The following is a 19,740-nucleotide window of genomic DNA, read 5'->3' as shown; positions in this document are numbered from 1 at the left end:
TCGTCTTCTGGTGAGGAAAGCTGTGAGGACTTATAGGACGATACCAGCGTTTCAGAGGAACATACTGCCTCCATCTTCAGCCTTAAAATGGAGGCAGTGTGTTCTCCGAAACGTTGGTATCTACCTATAAGTCCACATGGCGCTACTACCCAGAATACCAATATTAACAACTGTAAATTTTCTTTATTTCCATTGTTCAGAAATACTTTTAGATTCCAAAGGAAATGCATAAATACGTTTTATCTCGCCTCCAGCAAGGTGTTTCGAGATCATGTAAGTGTTAGGACACTGTTGGTCATCACATTCCTTGCATTGTATTACAATGTTGTTATCCACTTTGGGCATGTAGACATGTACCTTCTGCTGTCCTCTGTCGGAGAACGCAACATTTGCTACGATTCAAGGTGTCGGCGTTGGTAGCTCACTCTACTGACTACATGCAGTAGTGATTTGCGTGCTGTAAGTGGCAATTCCTTTTGAGATTTCTACGCGAAAATCTAAAGAATTTTAAAGAAATATAATAAAAAGGAAACATTTCTTTCTCAGTATCCCAGACATTCGGTGACCGCTGGAAATGTCTCCACCATAATACGGCCTTGCCACGATCACTGACTGATTCCCTCATGATTTACACTCGGGCTCAGAACATAACCTACGCAGTAGGAAGTGTTCGGAAGTGCTTGTGGGGGAGTAACCTGCCCGCAGGCTAATGAAACTACGCAATTCAAACGACAGAGATAGGCAACTCAACATCGCATCTGCCGCAATCCACCCACACATTGGGAAACTCGACGGAACTTACAAATGAACTCCGAAAATGGTCAGTTACTCGTGGCCTGCAATTTATGTTTTATAACACGGAAATGGACAATTATGTTTCGTCAAGGGCAGAGTAATGTGGGCCTATGTATTCTGTAGTTCCCTTTATGGCATGACTGCACACACAGGTACTTGAATTAATTCGGACATGATATCTTACACGCCAGTTAGTGTCACAAAAGCTGTGCAGAAACCAGAATCGGAACTGAGGTCCACAACTGTCAGACAGACTGATGTATAATAAATTATTTACAGTCCTGTTAAAGCCCCAGGAGAGACTACACTTAGTTTATGACGTCACACGCAGGTAAAACCCATGGATGTTAGCAGCAGTTAATAGCTAATAGGAAGTAATTTATGTTTAATGTTTAAACATATTTTATTACCACTTGATGGAGGTACATTCAGGGTAAGAAAATCAAACACCGATGCTACGTTCAAATTATGAAAGGTGGCCCTTCGTTTGTTACAACATTCCGATGGAGTACTCATTTTTTTCACACGTCAGTTGTCTTGAAGGTAATCTCTCAGAGACACAAAACCATCATCGTAGACTCAAACATATTGTTACAAATCTTTTCAAACTACAGAAACTTTTCAAAATTTAATTTTTACTTGTATTTTGTTCCTACACCATATCGAGAAGCACTCAAAAGCGGTCAATTTTAATGATCAGGTATGTAAATAACTATATTCAGTTTGCGTAATTTGGCCCACAAACGAAATCTTCAGTTGCTTATTTTATTAGGCGAGTACATTGAAATATTTTATTTAAAACGCAAGGATTCGAGAACTTCAGTTAGAGAATCTCTGGACCAGGCTAAGTGATCGTATGTTCTAAACTCTTCTTGACCGTACCAGATTTAAGCGTAATCTACCGGACGAGAAGTTCTTCGGACTGTCTCTTGTCTCGGGTTTTGTATCTTAATGAATGTTACGACAAAGTAACAGTGGATTTTGGCGAGGAGAGTGGTGGCACAGCTCCATGTATTCTATTAAGACTGCGTGGCCATATTCAGGATGAAGGGGAGAGAGTTTCCGCTGCCAGATTTATAGGCGGTCTGTGTTTATGTATGCATGTTTATATGTGTGTATGAACACACATTTTAACTACCCCCACCAACAGAATGCTTCCAACTGTTCTGTTCTTGCAGTCATCGTGATGGCTCCCACATGCAAATTTACCGGCATGCCACTACAAGGCAGGTGTGTTGGTCTCCTACGTCACATTGGATGACATTCGGATGACGCAATGGCCCTTGCGTCATGCTCAAGAAGAAGTTTTGCCGGTCTGAGTTAGGTGATGCAGAGATGGTGTGGGTTTGTTGAGTAGGACGACGTTCACGGCAAACGAGAGAACGTTAAGTCTTTGCGGAAGTGTTGCAGACCAATGAATGTGTTGTTCGCACAATGTAATGAAAAGATGCTTTACACTGGTAGAAATAAAGGAAGAAACAAATAAAGAAAAGGTTTAAAGAGGAGGAGAGATAAACTAAACAGAAAAATGTAACGCAGACGAACAGAAGTAGTTGGAACGTGTAAGACAAAGAACCTATAGACAGGCGTTTTAAAACATATTTCTAAAATAAGGCTAGGGTTTAATAATTCAACACTTACGCTACGAAATACCGGTTGTCAAAAATCTAATTAAAATGTCAAGTTGTATGAAGAATCTAATGTCCTAAGAGCACGCAGCACAAAAGTATCTGAAGCAGGGAGTAGAGCATGTGTCCACCACACGAGGGCGGCAGCATTGGGCTCATCGCCAGAAAAGGAAGCTCGCTATTAAATCTCCGACCAACCTTGAACCACATTCCACAAGTGGGGTACATCTGGATTCCCACCAGTAGGGGCAGCTAGAACGAGAAAGTGCGGCAAGGCTCAGAATGAAAACATCTGGTACTCCGAGCCCGAAGTCTGAAATTTGTAAAGGCTTCTCAGACTTTGCGACTTCTGTGCCTTAATCAGAGAGTTCTTTATGGCACATACTGTATACTTGGGGTTTCTGCGGCCAAGCCATTTTACTTGTTTGTCGGCTGCCTCTTGCAATCGGCTCCAGACAGGAGCCAAGGCATCTGCTGGATACTGACACAAAAACACCACAGCTGCAGTTCTTGGAGGCCCAGCTGTGTCATTTTGTCCATGGTCTGTATACGACGTGTATGGAGCAGACATTAACAAAATAGCCAAGGAGCCGACATCATTTACGCTTCCTATGGTCCACAGCCCGAGTGGGGGGTTTGAGGTACTGACTTCTAACTTCATGATGGCTCTTGGTCAGCGCTAGAAGGAAAGGAAAGCAAGAAATATTTTCCTCAGTGCGTTTTCAATCATAGAAAGAGCCGAATTTATGTTATTCTGTCACAATAAGAGAATATGTTTCACGCCGATAAAAGAAACTTCATAACAAAATGTGTAGGTTTGTTTATAATCAAATCCGTATTAATTACGCACGCCCGACTACAGTGGTTCATAGGTTTTCGTCGCGAAAGGAATTACAGGAAATCTTCGTGATATTTCACATTGTTTGATTTGTTTGTCGGAGGGAAAAAGTTGTGTATTATTCAAATATCAGAATTTAAGGTACCTTAATTAAATTGATGTTACGAGTACAAACAAATCACTAACAGTATAATTTTTTAGTTTACAATACCTGGCAATCTTCACACAGTTGAAAGAGTTCAAAGGAATGTAGAAGTCATAAAATACTTTCAAAACGTTTTGGTATCTTGATCACAATGCGAAGTTCGTCTCGAAAGGTCCTAAAATGTGTAGCGGTATTTTTCGTCTGCTTTTAGAGGAACATTGTTCTCCACTTTGTTTTCGTTATAGCTCTCAACAACACCCGTGTACCCACGTTACAAGCCGCCCGCTAAGCGTAAAGCAAATTTATAACCAGTCTTCTAAAAATATACTCAACAAGCAGAAAATGGTTCCTTAAAGGCGAGGTAAATACAATAACAATGGACTGCAGGATGTTTTCAACTGGAGAAACGTGTCTTAAACACAATTCTATTCCCTTTCTTCTGGAAGACTGTTACTTATTACTGTACGAATCTCCAGGGGTCTGTTAGTTATTTTTCGAATACATCCTGTCACTTTATTGCCAACTTTCAACATTAAACCTAATTGGTTTATTATGAACTTACACATATATTTTTGGGCCTCTGACAATTTAAATAAATTGTGTTTGAGCTCAAAGAATGTTTTCGCCATTGTTTCCACCCTCTTTGTAATTCACTTTCTAAAGTTTGGAATATTTCGTATTCTTGTGCCTTGTACAAAAACTTAAGAACTTGTGAGAAGAAACTGTTGAGAAGAATATCCCAGGCTTTATAAAGCTCAAGAAATATGGACTGGTGAAAATTATATAGGCCTAATGGGAAGCTTCGTAATTCGTACTCTTTAACTCAAAATCGGTCACAAAGGCGGGACATGCAGAAAGTAGTTATTTCCAACTGTTCATAAACTGTCATCTTGGGAAACAACACGTAGTACTTAAAAGCAAATTTGTATTTGCATATTTAACAAAGTAGCACATACAAGTTAAAATAGTTAATTATCTTTGCTTAATTAAAGGATAAGATACAATTTAATGTAGCGCAAATAGTGACTTTAAAAATTATCACCAACCAAGGAACAAACACGTATAAATCAGCATACTTGTAGAACACTTTGCGAACTATCACTTCCCGATAAACAACTGCATCAGTAGAAAGAAAATAATGTTTAAAACGTGTAATATATTTCAGTAAAACTTGGGGGAAGTGTATATATTAGATTACAATTTGCTAGTTTGTTCTGTTGTATGAAGATAAGTAGGTATGAGTCAATGAACACATGCTGTATTGAAAATATACGCTAATGTTTTTAAATTGCATTCAGTATAAATGCGATTTAAAAAAAAAGGATCACAAACGGACGCACTACTGACAAAATCTTGTTCAACTTCAAAAGCATTAACTAATCTTTCAACATTGTACGTATGCTTATGTACAATTCTTCCTAAACATCTGTCAAAAAAAAAAGCATACTCCCCGGCGGGGAATCGAACCCCGGTCTCCCGCGTGACAGGCGGGGATACTCACCACTATACTACCGAGGACATGGCTACAAACCCTCGTGCACCACGTACGCATACACATAGATTTGTTAACAATAAACAGGACTTTGTAACTTTGCAATGACGTATATGCTACTGTACCACAGCTGTACATACCCCAGATTCTCATATTTAGCCTTTCGTTCGTAATAGGTAAAGAGTGCACTGACAACGTAACACAACGTGGAACAAGGATATGTAATTCACGTCTCCAGTGCAATTATAAATCACGTTGTCTATCCATTCCTTATCCGACATTAACTCGTTCTCATTAACGACGTATTTTATGCTCATACTTAAAATCTTCTCCCGCGTGACGTATTAGAACATAACGCGCAAAATCTATTCACAGAAAATTTCGCGAATGAAGGCCTAATCTGAATTCCCTTTGAAGATACTACTGTAGAGGACGGAGTTCTGGTTAAAATCTTTCATCTAGAATTATTTTTCTTTACAAATATTAAAAACATCAAGCAGTATATCGATAAACGAAATTTATATCGATATCAAATATTTTCCTGCGATATCGTATCGATTTATCGATATCGAATGACATCCCTGTAAATAACCAAAATTCCATAGCAGAACCAAAACAGACAGACAGACTGACGGCATTCCACTCACTTGCGTATTATAAGAAGCATCAGTACATCTTCTTTTTCGTATCATGCCTTATTCTATAGGATTTGGGTCGATATAGGGGGCAAAATTACACAGTTTAGAGTCACAAAGAAGCTCTGCGTTACAGTAACAAGCACGATTGAAACTGCCTCCCTTTACGAGTTGTTAAGTAGACAGGGTCACTTAAGGAGGTCAATCTTAGAATACTCAATGTGACGTCACATTAAACAAATTGCCCTGTTAGAAAGACAGCTCTTTGTCAAGGCATGAGATGAGGCTTGAATTAAACATATTCGTTCTGATATGTCGTTATAGATGAGGCTACGTGCAGGCAGGATATAGCAAGACAAGCTCCCAAAGTGGCTGTCACAAGTTACACCAGGAATACTATGTATAGGAGGAACTGGGAGTAGGTTGAACTGGCTTCAAAGCACCCAGCCCTTGCGAACGGAAGGAGGAAAGAGATTAAACTAAAGGAAAGTAAGCAAAGGTCCAGGCAATTATAGGTATTACGTGTTTTCCAGTTAAGTTTAGGATTTATCAGATTACCGCAGCCTAATCTGATGTTGGCGCTGACGGACAACATCTACGCCTAAGCGATGAATTTTTCAAATTGGTATCATGGAAGATACATATATGACAAACAAACAGGAACTTCAAACTTGTATCCTTTTGATTTCTCGTTCAGTTTCAAAGGGAACTTTAATAAGTCAGGCAAAAAATATAGTGTTTTTAAAAACGAACAGTTCACGACTGGACGATATTAGCGCGAACAAATTAATTGTTTAACGTACACTGCAAGTAGGATCGGATTTACACTGTGTCAATATAATTTCTATCTATGAATATCTGTCTACCACTTATAATAATCTGTGAGATTTCAGGTTCTCATGGAGGCGAGTATGAGATGGCTGTCTTGTGGGATGAGGTAGAAGTTTACCGATGTTTCAGATGTGCTTGCTTCTCAATGTCACAAAAATAATTATTTTATCTTTCACAAACCCTGCCTAAAATCTTGATAAATTATTATTTATTAACTAGTCTCTCAATCCACAAGCCATGATACCAGAAAAAGATTACCAAAACCAATAAGAGCAAAATCTCTCTATAATTACCAGGTTTACCCCGTTTACTACATTCTTTGTAAACTGGACGGTTAATGGAAGTTTTCCAGTCGGCAGCAAACTCTTCCCCTTCTTAATTTTGTTAAACATTTTCGTCTTATGCGCAGCAACAGCTGGCCGATGTATGTGGAAGAATTGTCACTGCATGTGAGTGCAGTATGTTGGCAGTACTGGTAATACAACTTCTCTTCATGTAATTAGTCCTGTAGTCACATCCCAGGAACCTGTTATCATGACAAGATATCTCTCGCATGGTCCTCGGTAGTATAGTGGTGAGTATCCCCGCCTGTCACGCGGGAGACCGGGGTTCGATTCCCCGCCGGGGAGAATTTTTATTAACTACTCTGACATGGTGGTCTGTTAAAAATAGAATTTTTTTTAAATAAATAGCTAATGAACTTTAATTATGTCTTTCAAAATGTGCTGAAAAAAATAATCAAAACGGTATACGAAAAACTAAGAATTTTTTGTTTTGTTTTATGAAAGTTCTGATGACATTAAAAGTAATCGAATACGTATTTACTTTATCAATCATGTGTAACAGTTTTATTCCCCAAAATTCATAGAGCTATAGCTTAACCCTGAATCATTCAGTGTAAATTTGTCACTGTTTATTACCACACGCCAGCAAACAATTGTTTCTAATATTTTTACCTGTATTTTTTATTTGGCAGCATTTTTCTCATATCTAAAACATGAATGTATGCAAAATCTCAAAGAACAATACTGAAAAATATGTTTACTCAGTAATGTAAAAAAGCCATATTATTTCCTCAGTAACAGTGACTACTTCGACCAAGAGAGTTGACGAAATAATTTTTTACAAAATTGATCAGCAGCAGTGTCCAACGACCTTTAACATTCCTTATCAGTATCATATAGTACAGCGATGTCAAGTGTCAAAATCAGGGGTCATGGCTGGGCAGGGGTGTACAGTCCACTGGCCTTCACAGACTATATTCAACATTGGGATCATTTAAAAAATACCTCATTTAACTATCTGGATGTAAGGGAGGTTCAATAAGATGGTAAATGAGAAAAAAGTACTGAATTATTTGAGTGTGACGTTTTTGTTTTTTGGATTCTGGCCTGGCACTTGTCTTTGTTGCTGAGCAAACCCACGAAAATTGCCAATTTGGATAGCCCATTTCCGGGTCGAGATCTGAGCGAGACCTGCCGAATACGAAACAGGTAATCTAATTATTCAATCCTGATAAGCGGTGCCAAAAAAGCTGTACGTGATGATGATGATTATGGTGATATTTCTGCCAGGTTTTGTAGATCCCGGAAACCGTTGTGATAACTAATGCGACGCATGTAAGTATTATGATGAAATGTGAAAAGAAAAGACTTTATAGACGTCACTACTACTGTGCTAGAGTCTCAGCTGACGCTTCCGTGCGTGGTATGTCCCCTCCAAGTTACCCTCTTAAATTGGCTCCAATTTTCAAGTCATTTGGCAATTCACACACGTACAAGCTCCTAATTACTGACGTTTCTTGTCATGCTATAGTGCGGTTGTGAAGTCATGGACTATAGACGTACCTCATAGTCACAAAACTGACTAGCCAATTACGTATCTGAGCATTTAATTAATAGACAACTAAATAATTAACTACATAACTAACAACGTAACTGGCCTGCTGATCTCCAGATTTTTTAAGTCTTGAAGAACTCACAGTACACTGTGACAACGGCCAATTACTCAATTGTTCTGTGAGATCTGAGGTTCTCACGGGGGCAAAGATGTAGATGTTCTTCTGGATCGTGATGCGTGTTCACTCGTAATGTTGGTATCTACCTACGAGTCTACACGACGTCACAACTCAGAATACAATACCTTTCCAAACTTCCAAATTACAAAGCGAACACCAGTTTTTCCTAAAATAACTGAAACTAAGGGGACTTTTATTGACGCACGTTACGAAAATAAATGATTTTTCTACAGTGCAGTGCAGTTCGCTAAAGGGTAGCTCTAGGTAAATAACACAGATTACCTAAAATCCAGATTACTCTTCGTCATTATTAATAAACAGATGTTGACTTTTATCTGTTCGTAGAAAATGCAGGGTGAGTAAATATTCCAGAATAAATCAGATGATAATGGATCGAAAACTGTTCCTTTCCCATGCACGACCTCCACGATCCATGCAACTGTTTATTGGTTATTACGCAATGCGCAAGAACTGTTTTCAATTCAGCGTCGGATCCAATGGAGCCCAATGTTCCACATTCATTGTACACTCAGATGTTGGTGCAGCTGTCGCCTTTCCATTGGTGAATGGGGGAAAAACACAACAAGTATACTTTTGTGCAAGAAATTTAAACTTTTAGCCGAAGTCAGTCTCTTTTGTTTCCTTTCTTTCGTCTTCAGCTGTTCACTGCAAGGTCAAATATTTCGTTCGCACCTCTGAGGCTGATTACAACAGTGAACAGTAGAGTAACCAAAGATTTTATAACAAACATGAAGGTCCTTTAATTATTTAAACACCTCCAAATACCGACTACATAAGACGCTTCGTAGATTGTATGAGCACCAAGAACTTGAAGATGATTCATTTTGTAGATTCAGACATGAAAGAACTTAAAATGATCGTTGAATGTCCAGAAGAGGATTTTTTCATCCCACAACAGGCAGCAATCTGCGAAACAGGAAGGAGAAAAAGCCTTTAATATGCGAAGGATTTTTCTTCTCTCCTCCATACGTTATGTAATATCGATACTCTGACGGCAACGCAGCAAATGGCGGACCTATTAATTTCACGGCCGGAGGCTGGCAGCACACAGCCCGGAAAACTTATTTCCCAAACGGTGGTTCGCGAATCCTTTTCCCTTCTTTCTTTCCTTTCCTGTGCACTTTTCAAATTCAATTCATCGGGATGCTGCACTACAGACGTTCAAATTTAAAATTACTGCGATGGGTGAGCAGGTACTCTTTCGAGAACTCTCTCAGCAAGCAAAACTTTATCTGTATACCCACACTAGTATTTTTAGATTCATGAAAACAAAGTGATCATAAAAATATCTGAACCTGTGTGATATGAAGTGAAGAGCTAACTTAAAATACTGTATAAGAAGGAATTTTAAGATTAACACAGAAGTAAGTAACGGTAAGTTATAATCATAGGTCGAACTGGGGAGACGAGACATGCATTCCGCAAAACTCTGATACGAAAATGGCAGCTTGAAAGATAACAGAGATGAATAATAATGGGCTGTGACCACAAAACTTCATCAGTCCATAAACAGAGTCAAGTGTCCGCAACGTAGTAACTTGGAATCATATCACTACACTTGCCTACAAAGAGAAAAATTAACATAAACCATGAAAGCTTCAAATCTGACAAAAAATAATTTATTTATTGATGCAGTGGGACCTATAACGTTGTTAAAAGTTCTGTGACACTGGATCGCTACAATCACTGCAACTCTCATTCCGTCTTCAGGCAGAAGAAAAGACACTAATTCCGTGTGGCCTATTATAATTTCAATTGCATTATTATCTTATTCTACAACTATCGAAGGTTGGGGGAACCTAGCTATAACAAACACATGAGAACAAATATCACACAAGGCCCGTAAATAATTTGTTACTTTGATATTTTGCAATGAAATTATATTTATGCAAATTATAAAATAAAATAATGCAATTTTAATGGGCATGTTAGACTTGTCATTTTTTCACTGTAAGCTGCATAACGTACATCTTTCTATATTTATGTACCAGAAATGCTGGTCGCGTCTAAGAAACGCATTCTCCAGACAAAGCGTGCGAACATGAGGAGCAGATTAATTTTCACAATTACAAGAAGCATATACAACTTTGCACAAAACTGAAACAACTTTTCTTTTTCTAAATGCGTTCATGATGCTACCTACTTCGTACGAATAAACGAATTTTGCATAACATTTGAAAATATCACAATGATTCCTCATAGCGAAATAAAGCACACTTCATTTTACAGTTAGATTTCACGCTTCACGTGTTTCACGTACCAATTTTTCTCACCTCGCCTTACTCCCAAGGTGGACTCTCTTATAAAGGTACGTGTTCAGGTAAACCATTGTGTTTTTTAAACTAGAACTAATTTAGAAAGGAGCAAATAGCATAACCTTGAAACGAGCAAACACAATAAGAGTATATTCGTCTTACTAATTCTCTTGCAACAAACCCCGAAAATTGAACACCTCTGATATTGAAGCCGACCACTACAGACGATTTTAAGCCAATTGAATCCAGTTCACATCCCCTTTCCCTCAGAGTTATATTAATATTAGGCCTCTTTTTATACCTCACAGTCTACCGAAAGCCCGCTTTCATACAGACTTCCCCACCAAAGGTCTACATGTATTTGTTTCTCCTAGTCAAATTACACTCTTACCTCACCTCAGTCGCCTTCGTTTTGTTTTTAAGAATATCTGACGAGCTCTATAAATCATCAAATCCCTTTTCTCTCTGTAACATCCTATTTTCTTCACTTGCCGTTCCAAAGCCACAGAATGCACGTTCTCAAGCACGAACCACGACCAATTCCTTATGCGTCCCCTTTAATTTACAATCACCCTCCCATTCGTCACTGAAAAGAAACGTGTGTAGGCCTATCTGAGAAAGAGTTGTAAAATTTATTTTTAGATTACATATCTAACGACGCTAGGATTGCGAGACAAGAACTGGTAATAATGTGGAAGAAATCGGTAGTGGTCTATTTTAAGATACTGACCTAACATTTATCTAGAGGGACTGAGGAACTGTACGAAACACTTTAGTCAAACAACCAGGCTACTGGCTGACAATCAATCACAACGTGCGTTCAGCCCAGTTTATACTGTATATGAATACGATGAGCGTTTTTCATGCAAGTGAATACGTGTCTATTCGTAAGTGACACTCGCTTGATTTTCCAGCATATTACACATTTTGTGAGACACAGAGTCGTGCAGTTTTCTGGCAGAAAATATCAATGCACTTACAGTGGTCATATATTGTGTACGGATAATGTACGTATAGCACTCGATATAGCTACGATACCCTGTTTCAAAACGAGGCCCAGTTTTCATTTTGTAGTCGTTAGTCTCCAAAAATATTTAAATTCAACAAAGAAATTATTTGTTTGCACGTATGATGTATGCATGTGTGTGTATGTATATGTGTAGTCCTATATGTACGTATGGATGCAGGATGTATACAATTAGGCATGCATATGAAGTTGTTTAACAAGAGTCAAGATTAGGCTACCATTCCTCACATGTTAAAGTTGCTTGCTGCTATTAGCTTCAAATGTTATAATTTCGTTCAAGCCTAGTAAATTTATATTCATAAATTAAATTATACGGATTCAATTAATTAAAATTACGTTTAGTTACGTTAAAATGAGAAATCATGAGACAAAAGCGATTGTTTAGTGTAATTTTTATGTAAATATTATAATAGAAGTCAGTGAAATATTAGAAGCACGAGAGACAAGTTGCCTTTCGACACTGGTCCGGCTGACATGTCAAGATCATATATATGTAATGCAATTACTGGAGAATAATTATGGAAAACAGTACAACCGAATACAGTGACAAATACAAATAATAACAAAATCCGCACGAAGTACCATCCGCAGGAATGAGAAACGTTCTAAGACTTAACCAGAAAATTTATAACCAATTCTGAATTTTGAAACTTGCTAAATAAAACATGTTGGTGGTTTAATGCTTATTTGCGAAGGAACAGAAAGTAATACTGTACTAGAATTAGAGTTAGAACACAAGAATCATAATGAGGGTCTCTCTCTCTCAAAAAAAATAAAGTACTTCTGAAAATAGCCTGAACTCAAGGTTGCATATTTGAGGTGACACGTATGTACTAAAAAACATGAAGCTACTATGACATTGCAGTACAAGCTTTTCTGACAAGCTTTGAATTTCAATAAACACAAAGAAATAAGCCTATTAATCACAAGCTCGGTTTTCGAAAGGAAGCGGACTAGAAGGGCGATGTATTATTTGTCTCCAGGATTTCGAAAGGAAAAGAAACAGAGATTTGAAGGACGAAGTATGATTTGATTGTGGTTCCAACAAATTCTGTAAGAACTGGCACATTTTGACACAAGCAGGTAGGCTATTTAATGTCATTTGGATGCCATAGTTTCATAACTCTAGTTTAATTCAGCAGAACATCTTAAAAATGCAATTTTTAAAATCGTTTTTTAAGGTTCATCATTATTTGTCACGTTGCGAAAGATTTAACAAAATTGCGGTTAATATCGACAACTGAAAACACTAATATTAAATGCAAAATTCCGTTGCCTTTATACGTTTATGACTGTTTTACTTTCGGTAAATAAATCCCAAAGGAAAACAATTTTTCAAAAAGAGTGCACACTAAATCATTCCGTTTTGATACCAGTTGCTGCATATAACACCATAAATCAATGTCATTCTAGTTCAAAGCTGACGAACAACTGCCACATGCGAAAGAAGTGTTGAATGGCAGAACTGCATTAACTATCCTGGGCATGAACTCGAGATTCGGCAAAAGAAGCCAGCAACTAACCACATTAGCTGTTGAAGACACGCATAATTTCTCACCAAGTAACACAGAGGAGCCCTGATTAACCGATCTTCGGTTATCCGACATTGCGTTTTATGTCCGGAACGTTTCATTTTATCAACAGTCAACTCAGTGTGTGACGACCACGAATCACCACCTTCTACATTTTATGTACTCAGCTGCTACAGACGTGATAATGCTCAGGCGATGGCTCGAAATTGCAGCAAAGGAGGAGATTCAGAAGCCATTACCAATTTCTTAAAAAATAAACTCTTTCATTTACAGATTTACATTATGTTAAATAATATTTTTGTTTGTGAGATTTTTTTTACTTCAAGCCGTATTGTACTTTATTCGTAATTTAATAATATCGTAAACTGAGTTAAAAGTGGAGTTGAAAATTACCCTCGTCTTTTTCATTAGTCATGCCGACCATCCTTCGGTCCCGCTTAGACCCGATAATTGGAACTCCACTGTAAGTCTGATCTACAATTCATCAGTCATCAGACTGAAAATATTTTCGGCAAAAATGGCGCTAACAAAAACGTATTTTCAAATAGATCAAACACTGACATCAATCTTGCCCCCCCCCCCCCCCCAAAAAAAAAATGCACAGGTACACATTAGTGTTCTTTTAGCCGAGTGTTTAAAAGACATGTCATGTTGTCAGATAGTGTTAAATCTGCTCACTGAATTAAAAAACCATTATGAACTTAAAATACTACTAGTGTTCCTATAATATTTAAACATAAAAAATTAAAGTAGGCTTCACGTTTTTCTCCCTATATCTCGCTTTAGAAAAAGTTGGGTTTTGTCTCTTTTCCACCGAGTTCTAGAAGGGTTCCACATGCATAGACAACTCTCTGCTAAAATTAAACAAAGTTAAAAATAATATTATACTCGTGGTGCATGGACAGGATATGAAATCTTTTCACAGAAACAAATCTCAGAGGCGTGGGAATGTACATGTCCGGATGTCGTTTGTCGGAAAGAAATACGTACCCCTGAAGGATATTATTTCTATTCACAACGACACGTTTCCGTGCTTAATTGTGACGTCAGCATTTGTTTTCTTTTGAAGCCACGAGACAATGAGAACAAAGAACAAAATACTATCAATATTCACCTTCAACGATTTTTGTGATTCTTTTGCTTGTTTTTTAACAAGTTTTTATGCTGGAATAATGAAAAATTTCAATAGAGATCTGTTGCTTTTATTATACAGCAGCTAGTGGTAACGATTGTGAACAATGTATCGAGAGAAATAAAAAATACACGCGGCCATGGTCTATTTAAGATATTATCCAAGTTTCAGCCTGGATAAAATAAATTTATTTCTCAGCGACAGCTGGAGAGAGAACTCGCTAGAAAAACTCTGCGGTTGACGAAATGACTCTGGGGCAGTTTTCATCCATTTTCCTTCGTCAATTTCATCCAACCGCTGCTCCTTATCCACTCATATACAATCTGGGGGACGGACAAAGCGGCCATTAGTGGTAGAAGTTCCACAGAGACAGTCTCACCCCACAGTAACAACAACAGGAACATCCTGAGGTAGAATTTCCTCTTTGACGCACTCTACGACCGAACACCGCCACATGTGACTGACAAAAGACAGAGTAATCCGTGTCCTGTCATTAGCTAAACCCTGTGAACATGTCCGCTGCCCCGGTTACTTCAGAACCGCGGGGTCTGTGCACAAGTCAATCAATTTACAACTTCCCGTGGTCGAATGAGATCTGCTCGGTGACGAGTGGACCTTGCATCAGGGGAGAGAAAAAAACTGCATCCAACACTGGCCTAGACAAAACATGCATTTCCTCCTGCACACACTGCAGTCCGCATTTCCAGACTGCAGGCGTCACCAGGCACGCTAGTCGGCTTATAAGTGCTAAGAATAGGTTGTGCACTGTAATAAAGTGATTGATGCAAGCAATTTACTACAGAGCCTGATAAGAGCAGACGTGCTCTGCACTGCACAATGAAAAATGAGTGGGTGAAGGCGCTATATAAAATGTTTGCCTCGCTGACATATATCCTCAACACCTCACGCTTAAGTAAGCGATAAAAGTTTGCAAAGTTGCTACGGAAGGAATAGTGCTTCCAGAATAGCACGTGCAGAAACCGATTTGCCAACCGTGGGTTCCCTCAGGGCTAAAACCGTGGCACTCTTCTCTAGTAATTAAGATGAACGTATAATGATGACGTCTGTGCCTGTAGGATATCAACCTCCAACCCGAGATCAGAGTTCCAAAAGTTCTTAAGATAAAGGACAATATATATATATATATATATATATATATATATATATATAACACTTTTCTGCCTAAACATGTGGTATAATGATCAGATATTACATAAGGATATCTTATGTCAAATAAAGAAATTCTCAGTCAAATGTGGAAACGTTTAGTGGAACTTACAAAGACTGCCCTGTGTATGTTTGTAAGCTAACACTGGATATCACTCATCTCTGACATTGCTCGAAACAGACCATCCGTTTACGCCAATCAACGTTGCATCGAAAAACACAATGTTTTTTTAAGCCACGTGCAGGGATCTTATCAGTTGTCTGACTCAACAATACGTTGCCATAGAAACAGGTTTAGCAGATCACGTTTGACTAGGGATTTCTTCATGCACCAGACAGCGAAGATATGACGTCATTGGTGTTAATTCTTGCGGTAGAGTTACAATTTAAAACGGTTTCAAATTCTGCTGACGATGTCTGAGACAGTAAGAATTACAGGGGCTTTGTGAGTGAAGTTAAAAATCTAAATCATTTTCGTTGTTTTTCTCAGTGCTTGCAACGGTGATGCACGTGGCAGGTATGCAGCCGGACAGCGGTGAGTACTTTCAAAGAATAACGAACGGTTTCAATGACTTTTTCTCCATTCCTCACAAACAGCGCCGGTGTAGGGCATTAAAAACTGTAATTATTTTTGGTTATTTAACGACACTATTTCAGAGACTATACAGCCTCTTATGAGACTGTAAGAGAACATGAATGTTACTTATTTTTGATTATTAAACGACGCTGACAATAGCTCATACGTTTTAACGTCTAATCATGGAATTACAAGGGTGTGGAAAGTACATGGAGTCAATAGTGGCCTGTTTTAGAGTAGTATTCCGGCATTTGCCTGAAGAGACTGAGGAAAACCAGAAAGCACTCGGCCGAGATTCGTGTACTACTATAACCTGCACGCTTTTAAAAGGCCACCATACCCACGTACTTTGTAATCGACCGTACAGTCACTGTCTTGTTCCACTCAACGCTGCATAACTTGTGAAGTTGGTACATCTTTGTTAACCAAAGAAACCTCAAAGAAAAGGAATTCTCACCAGGTGTGAACTGTTGGATAGTTTACCGTTTGCAATTGAAAGTTGCAGAAATGCCAATATTAGCAGCGCCATGTCTGTCCGTCCGTCTGCAAGCAACAGCTGGAGAAGGGTGCACGAATGTTCATGAAATCGATACCGGTACTGAGACGTATTACTGATATTTGTCGTCATATTTTGTGTTCGTTAAAATCGGACAACTATAGCTGGAACTTAAACTAAGCGCACCTATAAGACTACAATCGACATCTTCACCTCACAGGCAACACTCTAGTCCCGTATTCGGTACATACCTGGTTCGAATCTCGGACATATTATGGATATCTTAAAGTTTTTCACGGTTTACGTTAATCCCTCACACACCTAAATAAATCACGACCGCTGGGCCCAGGACACAGATTCAGTGCGTTCTTTAACCACCATGAGCCCCCCTCCCTAAACTAGTCACAATTATACTGAGCCATATGCACAGATTTGGTGCAGTTTTGAGGTAAGAAAATTCTAAGCAATGGGAATGAGGAAATAAATAAATGTCACATTCTGACTGTTGGTATTCTGTTGCCAAAGCAACGGCAACGAAAGGAGACGATGCTTTGGAATACAGAGTAAGAAGTGATCTACGAATTTACACTTATATTTTGTTAAACACCATCTTCACGAACTTAAAACATGGGCTAAAGAATGACAACGAACCCTTCGACCTTCTTTCGTGCAAAATGTAATAGAACGCATCTAGAACAAGGCTCAAACTCAGATCAGACCAGTTTGCTCAACGATGTTTATGATATACACAGTAGGCTTCAACAAAACTGTTGCAATACACATATATTGAGCAAACGCCAAACAAGGTTTGTTGTGCAATAATTGATTGTGCCATGACAGAACTGCAACTCTGTCATCATGGAAACAACAGTTTATTCTAAACGGTGGATGCACTCGTTACGATGTCTCTAGTTGAATTATAAGCCATTGATAGATGGAAGAAAGGAGAGAGACGCAGTCAGTCAACAGAACACTGACTAAGAACGGCCAAAAACGTTCTCAGGGCTTGTGGATTGTGACGACGTGTGGATTTTCGGCGTTTAGACCTATGCCTCTAGGCGACTTACAAAAATACACACATCCCCAACAGCCAGGCAGACAGATGCATGTGTCGATTTTTTCTTCCCCGCAGGGGAACATCGGGGGTTGCTGTTAAGTTACCGACCGATCCAGTCACCCTCGAGCGACGACTACTCCTGCAGCTGTAGTCGGGGCTGGCTGATGCAACAACCCCAACAAAGGGAACAGCCTTAGTGTTGCATCAGCAACCAGCCAACCAGAACAACGCGACGGCCTTGTTCAGGATTAGAATTTGGTGGTCTGTAAAACAACCCTAAACTTTACATGCCCTGCTTACAATAACAGAACGAGGGTACGTTGTAAGGCAGAGGAAATGCATCCAGGGACACTAAAATATTCTAGTGTTCGTGTTCGCCAGCTTATCCTACTAGAATCTGGGCGAAAAATGCTAGTCGTCATCAAAATCATCATCATCACGGAACGTCTCGATCGAGTGGCTGACACTCCCGCTTTGTATTCGGGACATCCAAGGTTGAAATCTTGGTCAGAGACCGACTATCCTAACTGGGGGTGTCTCATGGCTTGCCTCAGTCCCTCAATTGTCGGGAGTTAATCAGTTGATGTGACGCAATGGGCGAAATACAGCAAGCATCCACACGTGCACGGCGTAGTGAAACGGAATATCTACAGATAATCAGCATCTGGACACTACACAATAAAGTGACGCCAGGAAACGAACCCGGGTGTCCGGAAATTTTATTACGCAGTACCTGTTGGCAATCACTATTGTGTCACACGTGCGCGTGTTTCACGACTGATTCTTACGGCCTGATCACGAGTCATGACTTCCACATTGCATGGTTTGTTACTCCTTCCCCTGATATGCTGAACGTGCACAGTACAGTTCTGTTCAGACCAACGTGTTATCGTCATCAGGTGGAACCTCAATTATACACGAAGCCACGAAGGCGTTTTGTGGAGTCAGTGGCGTATCTTGAACGTGAAGGGCCCGGGAACGGCCGGGACCTAGAACATTGTTCTCACACAGACTATAATAAGAAAGTCATTTTGTATATGTATGATTTGAGGTTTTCACAGCGGTGAGCATGAAGATTTCTGTCTTCTGGGTTGTTGCGCTGTGTAGTCTGGTAGATGTTTACCAACGTTTCAGAGGTCCCTACTGCCTCCGTCATCAGAGTATGAAGATTTCTGTCTTCTGGGTTGTTGTTATGTGTAGTCTGGTAGATGTTTACCAACGTTTCAGAGGTCATACTGCCTCCATCATCAGGGCGATGAGTATGAAGATTTCTGTCTTCTGGGTTGTTGCGCTGTGTAGTCTGGTCGATGTTAACCAACGTTTCAGAGGTCATACTGCCTGCAATCGCCCTGATGACGGAGGCAGTATGACCTCTGAAACGTTCGTAAACATCGACCAGACTACACAGCGCAACAACCCAGAAGACAGAAATCTAATTTTGTATACGTCACTCCCTTACTTAAAATGTCCATCTTAAAAGGGTTTCTCGGTTTATTTGCTTTTCGCGTAACAGAACTTACTTCTTTCTTGCGAAATTTTCTATCTCGAATTTCAGTACGATAATTATGTCAATAAAAGCCAAACAATTAGTGTAAATATTACTTGGCAACTCTTGTCACCCACGAATGACGAACGCGATGCCATATTCAAACACATCGGGGGGTGAAATTGTTTGAGGAGTGATGGCAAGGAAGAACAGAACATCCATTTTTTTTAAAAAAAAAAGTCCCGCTGTACGCCATGTAGGCACTTAGACAGCTTTTCTAATAAACAGTCACACTACACGATGCAGAGTCAACATATTTTACACCTATGCAGTAATTGCAACTTGTGTCTAGGCACAATAGAGCGACGTACTTTGAACCCATGGCTGCAACTTCAGTCGTAATGGGTGGGACCCCCCCCCCCTCCTGCCAACATGACAAGCTAGCCACAACAGCTGCCGCAAGAGTAAAAAAGTTAATGCCACCGAGTGTTTAAGAACACGGCAGAGATTTTTCATCTACAGAGAGAGACAAAAAATGTTTCTTGACGTAAGATCCGGTTCAAGAGGATACACTACAGAGTAGATGAACGTCAGTAGACAGTTTTATGC

At 39.3% G+C, this 19,740-nt stretch overlaps 1 long non-coding RNA gene and 2 other non-coding genes across 3 annotated transcripts in view; 1 reads left to right on the top strand and 2 right to left on the bottom strand.

Moving 5' to 3' along the window:
- Positions 1 to 19,740, bottom strand: part of LOC110836971 (uncharacterized) — a 249,532-nt gene that overhangs the window by 92,885 nt on the left and 136,907 nt on the right. The gene's annotated exons all lie outside the window — the stretch shown is intronic.
- On the bottom strand, positions 4,853 to 4,924 carry TRNAD-GUC (transfer RNA aspartic acid (anticodon GUC)). Its single transcript has one exon. It is a non-coding gene; the product is annotated as a tRNA-Asp (tRNA).
- Positions 6,922 to 6,993, top strand: TRNAD-GUC (transfer RNA aspartic acid (anticodon GUC)). The gene has a single exon. It is a non-coding gene; the product is annotated as a tRNA-Asp (tRNA).

This window comes from Zootermopsis nevadensis, unplaced genomic scaffold (genome assembly GCF_977971745.1).
Source record: "Zootermopsis nevadensis isolate Lab colony 2312 unplaced genomic scaffold, Znev_1.0 Znev_ptg000002l, whole genome shotgun sequence".
In the NCBI taxonomy this organism is placed as follows: Eukaryota; Metazoa; Arthropoda; class Insecta; order Blattodea; family Termopsidae; genus Zootermopsis; species Zootermopsis nevadensis.
The sequence above is the reverse complement of the archived record's forward strand: the minus strand, read 5'-3'. Positions and strand labels throughout refer to the sequence as shown.